The sequence below is a fragment of the Coffea arabica genome, chromosome 10c (genome assembly GCF_036785885.1).
Source record: "Coffea arabica cultivar ET-39 chromosome 10c, Coffea Arabica ET-39 HiFi, whole genome shotgun sequence".
Lineage (NCBI taxonomy): Eukaryota > Viridiplantae > Streptophyta > Magnoliopsida > Gentianales > Rubiaceae > Coffea > Coffea arabica.
The window spans coordinates 17,236,947-17,243,855 of NC_092329.1; positions in this window are offsets into that span (position 1 = coordinate 17,236,947).

Sequence of the window (6,909 nt, forward strand, 5' to 3'; positions counted from 1 at the left end):
ATGCATCCCGTTCTGAAATTAAAGCATCTGTCCATGCCTTTACTCTTGGTGTAACTCGAGCCACTCTGTGCTTCAGTATTGTCACTCGATCAATGTAATGCACCTGCAATATAATTAGACACTGACACATCAATTATATCACCTACAATTCAAGTACTATGCATAAACAACCTTCATGTGCCTACTTAAAATTTCTTTTTGTTGCATCCCCTACTACTTAGATCACTTACTAACTTTCAATATCACATAACTAAACTTACCAGTAGGACAAACATGCAACCCCCAACATATTGGTGCTGCTTTCCGCTTTTCTTCTGTACTTCTAAAATCCTATTGCATAGTACATTTCTAACGTACTCTGCCCAGTTTAATGAGGGCACCTCAGTAACCACCTTCGTGCAATCCCATAGTCGAATTTTATGCTCAGCCCGTGTAGTTGGAGCTAATAGACATCCACAAGCAAATGCAACAAATAGTCGCTTGAACTCGTCCCCACCGCTCATGCTTACTAACTCTTCGGGCAGCTCTTTCCATTTGTATGTTCAGCGACTTGGTCCAGAATCTCCACCCTCACTGCTATCAGTATCTTCAACTGGTAAGGGGCCATCATTTGGGATTCCAAGGATTAAACTGATGTCTTTTGCTGTTAAGGGTAGCACACCATCTCTATGTAGCTGAAAGCTACTTAGTGTAGGATTAAAATTGTCGATCAGCCAGGTTGCTATGCCGTTCGGAATGGAGCGACACTTTATTTCCAGCAGCCCTCCAAACCCCAAATCTCTGATTTGCTGTTTTTTTGTTTCATCAATGTTCGATGCTAACCAAACCATCTGATTTGGTGAACAACGAATGGTGTACTTCGGATTCTATAATTAAGTTCAAGCACAAAAACTAGTTAGATATACACACATTATCACGTAACAACCTATTTCAGCATCCATGCCTTGTGCTTACCTTAATCTGCTGTTTTCCCGGTATAGTCTTTCCAAGACGCGCCATTTCTCTCTTGTACTCTTCTTTCTCTTTTCGATAGTTCTCTTTTCGATTCTGGACTTCTTCCTCGCTCAACTTATCATATGCTGCTTTAACCATTTTATTATACTGCATTGGATGCATATAATCATGAATCATGTTATATGTAATTCAATATTTTCTAACACAGATTAATATCAGAAACCTCCCCTAATGTTTGTTCTAATCACATGTAGCATCCCCCAAGTTTTTGAAATAACACATAGCATTCCCGACAGTAGGATGTGACAGGTTCTCCTAATCAAAAGGTGAGAAATTATCCAAAAATCACCAACATCTATCCCATGCCACAAACAACCTTAACTCGTTCAGAGGCAAAAAGAAATTCGGATAAGTATTGTTATACCATAACCAAAGTTGAACGGTCATAATTTAAAAATAATCAATGCAGTATACAGAGACCAATACTCCACTACAAGAACTAAGAAGAAAACTGCATACCAAAAAAGATTTTAAAAAATCAAAAAATTCTTTTGACAAACTGCTGATAACTGTTCTGAATTATGTAATATTCTTTGTACAACGTGTAACTCTAATTGAACTATCTGTAAAACTTACCAACACAAGTACGATTATTACATACTATACCCATATCTACACTAACAACTTATCACACTTCTGTTGCAAGGATGTACAAGAAGTTTATATAAAATTACAAAATGATGAAAAAATGTTACACTATTTAGGGATGATTGATCTAACAACTGTTCTTATCCCCCTCCTTAATATTAATTAGTCATGCCGTTTCCAGTAATGTTAACTTTTGGCAATGGACATAGTGCCATTGCCAAAATCGCAATTCCTAACTACATAATAACACAATCTAAACGTAGTTCAAAGATGATGGGAATTCATGAGTATATACCCTAAGCGAGCCATTTGTACTACATAATGGGGTATCGCAATCCATATGTTTCCAAAACACCATCTACAAGCAATAATCTAGACACTGAGGATTGCAATATTAATAATTTACAAACTCCATTCGACTACGATGCAGAAAAAAGCTATTTATACGACCGCATTTTCCCAAATATGGAAGAGCAAGTTTATTTACAACTACAACCACATTCTGAAACTATTGCTGCCATTATGAGAATCCATACTCATATTTTTTATCCCCGTTCGGATCAATGTAATATTTTTTAAATAATGTGTAACTCTACGTGAATTATTTGTAAACCTTAATAGCAGAGACGCAATCTATTGTAAAGATATACAAGAAACTTACATAAAATTACAGAATGTTCAAAACGTGTTACATTATTCAAGGATGATTGATCTAACACCCTTCCCTACCTCGCATCCCTCCAAACGATACATATCAGCATACTCCATGGTGTATGAAGATATGTAATTGTGTTACAACCCTGATGCTATCCTATTATTTATTAGATGATCATTTACATATACTAAAAACCAAGATTTAGACCTGTTTTGCTACTAGGAAATAAACTCTTTTTGGGCTATGGGTACAGGTGGAACAAAAATAAAGTCTCTATCCTATAATTCATTTTTTTCCTATCATTTTGAAATAGAGAGGCTGACAATGACACCAAAATTGTCATTGCAGGGGTGCTAAGTGTGATTTCGAAAACATGGAGGGTGCTAGGTGTGATTAAAAGAAACCTCAAGGGAGGTTTCTGATATTAACCCTTTTCTAATAGTGTTTTTTACTTTTACCGTGCAACAACTATAAATAATTAATGCTTTATTTAGTTCTTAATACATACCTCTATTATCTTAATGCCTTTCGCTGGAACGGTGCTTTGATACTCCTTCCTACACACATTAAATATTAACCAATTAGCTGTGCATTCTACTCATGATTATTATTTTCAATAAACATCAATATTACCTAAACTTCATCCACGCATTCAACGGTGGAACTGGTTCTCTAACTTCACTTGTATCCGCTGCCTCTATTCCTTCATTTTCGCCTAAACTCTTGTTCTGTCTTTCGCTTCTTATTCGTGCCATCCTGTTCATGCATAACAACAAATACAATAAACATATACCACCGAAGTCTCAAATACGACATACGAGTTACACGCTAACATTTCTACTCTGTTTCTTCTATGTACTTGTTAATCCACACCATATAACATTTATCCAATAAATAATACAATCTAACATACATCAATGCAGTCCAAAATACGACATTCCAATTTCAATCTAACAATTCTCTTCTCTTTCTCGCCGGTACCTGCTAATCCACACCATGTAACATTTATCCAACACCACGTAACACTTATCCAACACTTTGTTCATGCACAAGAACTAATACCATAAACATACATCAATGCAGTCCCACGTACGACATTCAAATTTCAATCTAACATTTCTCTTCTCTTTCTGCCTGGTATCTGCTAATACACACCATGTAACAGTTATCCAACACCATGTAGCATCTATCCAACATTTTGTTCATGCACAACAACTAATACAATAAACATACATCAATGAAGTCCCAAATACGCCATTCAAATTTCAGTCTTAACATTTCTCTTTTCTTTCTGTCCTGTACCTATTAATCTACACCATGTAACAGTTATCCACCAATATGTAAGATTTATCCAACATTGTCTTCATGCGCGTGAACTAATAAAACAGATACACTAATGAAAATCACAAAATGATACATACCAATTTTACACTAACATTTCTACTCTTTGCTTCTCTGTGCCTGTTAGTCCACGACATGTAAGACTTATCCAACATTATGTTCATGTACATCAACTGATACACTAGACATACATCAATGAAATCTCAAATATAACATACCAATCTCCGACTATCATTTCTAATTTGTCCTTCGCCTCTACCCTTTGTCATTTTCTACATCTTTTCCTTATACTATGTACTACATCTCACAAGTTTTGACTTTCTTATGTTAATGTTTTACACTTTAACACACCGTATCAATGTTTCTCCATGTCACTTTTTTCCTACATAACATAATTTTTAGCCAACGTGCTATATTACCCTTCATTGCACTGAATTATCTTGCCACTATTTAGTTTCGCAGTGTATGATACACTCAACGCATTGTACTATCTACTTAGCATTTTGTAATTCAGCATCTACACCCATTTTTACGCCTACGAAATCCCAAACCCATTCACACATTTTATCAAGCAGTTGTGCCGCAAGATTTCCCCCTCCTTTCCCATCTCCTGTTTCAATGATCACATACAATTTTACATAACACTTCTATCACGCTGAACGTTTTTACTTACTATACACAAAAGCGTCATAGTGTACACCAAAAACAACCACAAGTAAGGTCCTTCCACTTTGAAGTATAAATTACACAACTGTATCATCCCAGGTTTCCACATGTTTTACCTTTACGATTTGTGGTCTTTAACTACTCAGGATCCCACGCTCTTCAACTTTGAAGCTGAGGTTCACGTTTCTTCTTCTTTTACTAAAGCCGATTCACAACAAAATTGGCCTTCTACCACCACTTCTTCCTTCTGCTTCCTCTGCTCAGCCTTCAACAATGCCACAGTTCCACAGCTTGACTCCAATGTCACACTGTTCTTGCCAATCTCCTCTTTTTCTCTATTATTTCTCCTCTCGTCTATTGCCCTAGTTTTTTGATAGTTATGAATTTCGAATAGTGGCAACTGCTTCGTGGGTTTGGGAGAGGGTCTAAGTGGGAACCTTCATTTTCAACCTTTCATTTTGGGCGGGAGGACACTTACCAACGTTGCTGCCGTTCCGTAACTTGCCGTTACCCCAGATACGATTTTAGATTTTTTTTTTCCCTTCTCAATTAATAGAACGTCGTCGTTTTGGTCTCACCTGAAGGCTTGCTGACTTGGACCATTTCTCGCCTCACGTTCGATTTTGTGAGGGGACCGTTCAGGAGCGGTCCTTCTGAGGACCGCTCCTGCCCCGTATCCATTTTTCCGTTTCCTACTTGTCATCTTAACTTTCCCAAACCCTCTCTGCATTTTGACGACTTGATGGGATCTCTTGATGGTAAGAACGCGTTGACCGCTCCTACCGTAGGTAGGGATGCAAAGAACGACACGTGTTGTAGTGTAATGTGCTGGTAATAGAAACGTTATGTTGTGACCAACGTCGCGTGGAGATGAAACAAAATGAAACGTGTTCGGATGCAACCAAATGCCGAGGAATACCGTACACCCATTAATATGTGTCGTTTTTAATTTTAATATAATTAACCAATTGCAATGATATTTCCCTAACTTTGTTTTATAGGAACTAAATACGTCAAAATAATTTTTTTGTTAAGTCTAATACAAAGACTAAATCAATTGGGGAAGATTTCGTTATTATTAAGTTGAAGCATTTAATTGTTCATTCTTATTTTGGCAAACTTAACCAATATATATCAAGCACGATCATATTTTATTTTTGTAAGTAATTGAAACTGAAATTATATTGCAAAATCATTGCCAATGTTTCCTACTTCTTGCTATGGTATGTTTGGAAGACTTTAACTTTACCAATTAAACTTAACTAATACAACCATATTTTTGGGTTCAATCCAAGCACAAAACTAATAATGACATTTTAAACATTTCCAAAAATTTAAAAACTTCAGAAACAATAATGGAGACACAAAAGCTCAATGGCTGCTTAGGATGCAAATGTTGTCTTCAAATACACGCACAATACATTTATGTCTGTGTCTATATGCATGGATTTATATCACTCTTCTAAGGATGAAAGAGTGGAAAAAAATGCCAATACCTCGGCATTAACGTCACATATTTTAGTAATAGACATAAAAAACCAAACCAGTACTACTATTCAAGGACTGTTATCGATTTCATTACACAACAATACATACAATTTCATGGACAACAAATATAGAACACACAATTAATACAAATTTATATGAGGTAGGTCATCAGTAGAGTTGATCAAATTGAATATAAATGATGAACCATGGATTTGGGAAGCGTGTGAAAAGGAGGGGATTTATTTTAAATCAAAAAAATATAGACATAATAAAAGATAACAAATTTTAAATACGTCCACATGGCGAGAGGATACATATTTTACTTCACACAAGGTTGGTATCATTAAATCATTAAATGGTTCATGGGCATTTTTAGTGAAAACAACCAATTGCAAATATATTTCCTTAGTTTCGTATTACAGTTCTTAGATTGTCATGCTTGCTTTTGGTAAGATTCGTAAAACAATAAATGAATTGAGGGAGGTTTCCTTAACACCGGTTTATAAAATTTAATTGTTGATTTTAATTTCGGTAACGTTACTAACCAATACAATTTTTGATTGTTAATTATAGTCAAATAACATTTCTTTCCTATTTTTCAAATGCCACATTTGCAAGTGTAGACTTTTACAGACTATACTTAATGAATAAAAGCACATATTTAGTTCCAATGCAAATAAAAAGACATTAATGATATTTTGATCGTTTCAAATCAATTAAAAAATTGAGAAAAAAGAATGAACAATTCAAAGCTCAATCGGATGCTTAGGCTGAATATTTGGGTACTAAATATATATATTATATATATGTGTGAATCCTTTTCTATTTTAAGTTGACGCACAACTAGTACATTTACCTCCAGTTTTTGTTCTTCCAATTTCTTCTCCCCCGCACGTGTCAAATTTATAATTATTATCTATTTTAATTTCGATACTTTCTTTACACACAATAACATTTAAAGGGAGTTGTCGTATTTTTCCATTCCTTACAGGAAAATGGGCAAATGCTATGTACTTCTGGTTCAATCCTACAATTATCCCTTCCTCTACTATCCAAACAGTCGCTAGCATACGCTATTCCTTGATACTTGGTTGCATCCGGACACGTTCTATTTTGTTTCATCTCCACGCGCATTGGCCACAATATAACGTCTCTGT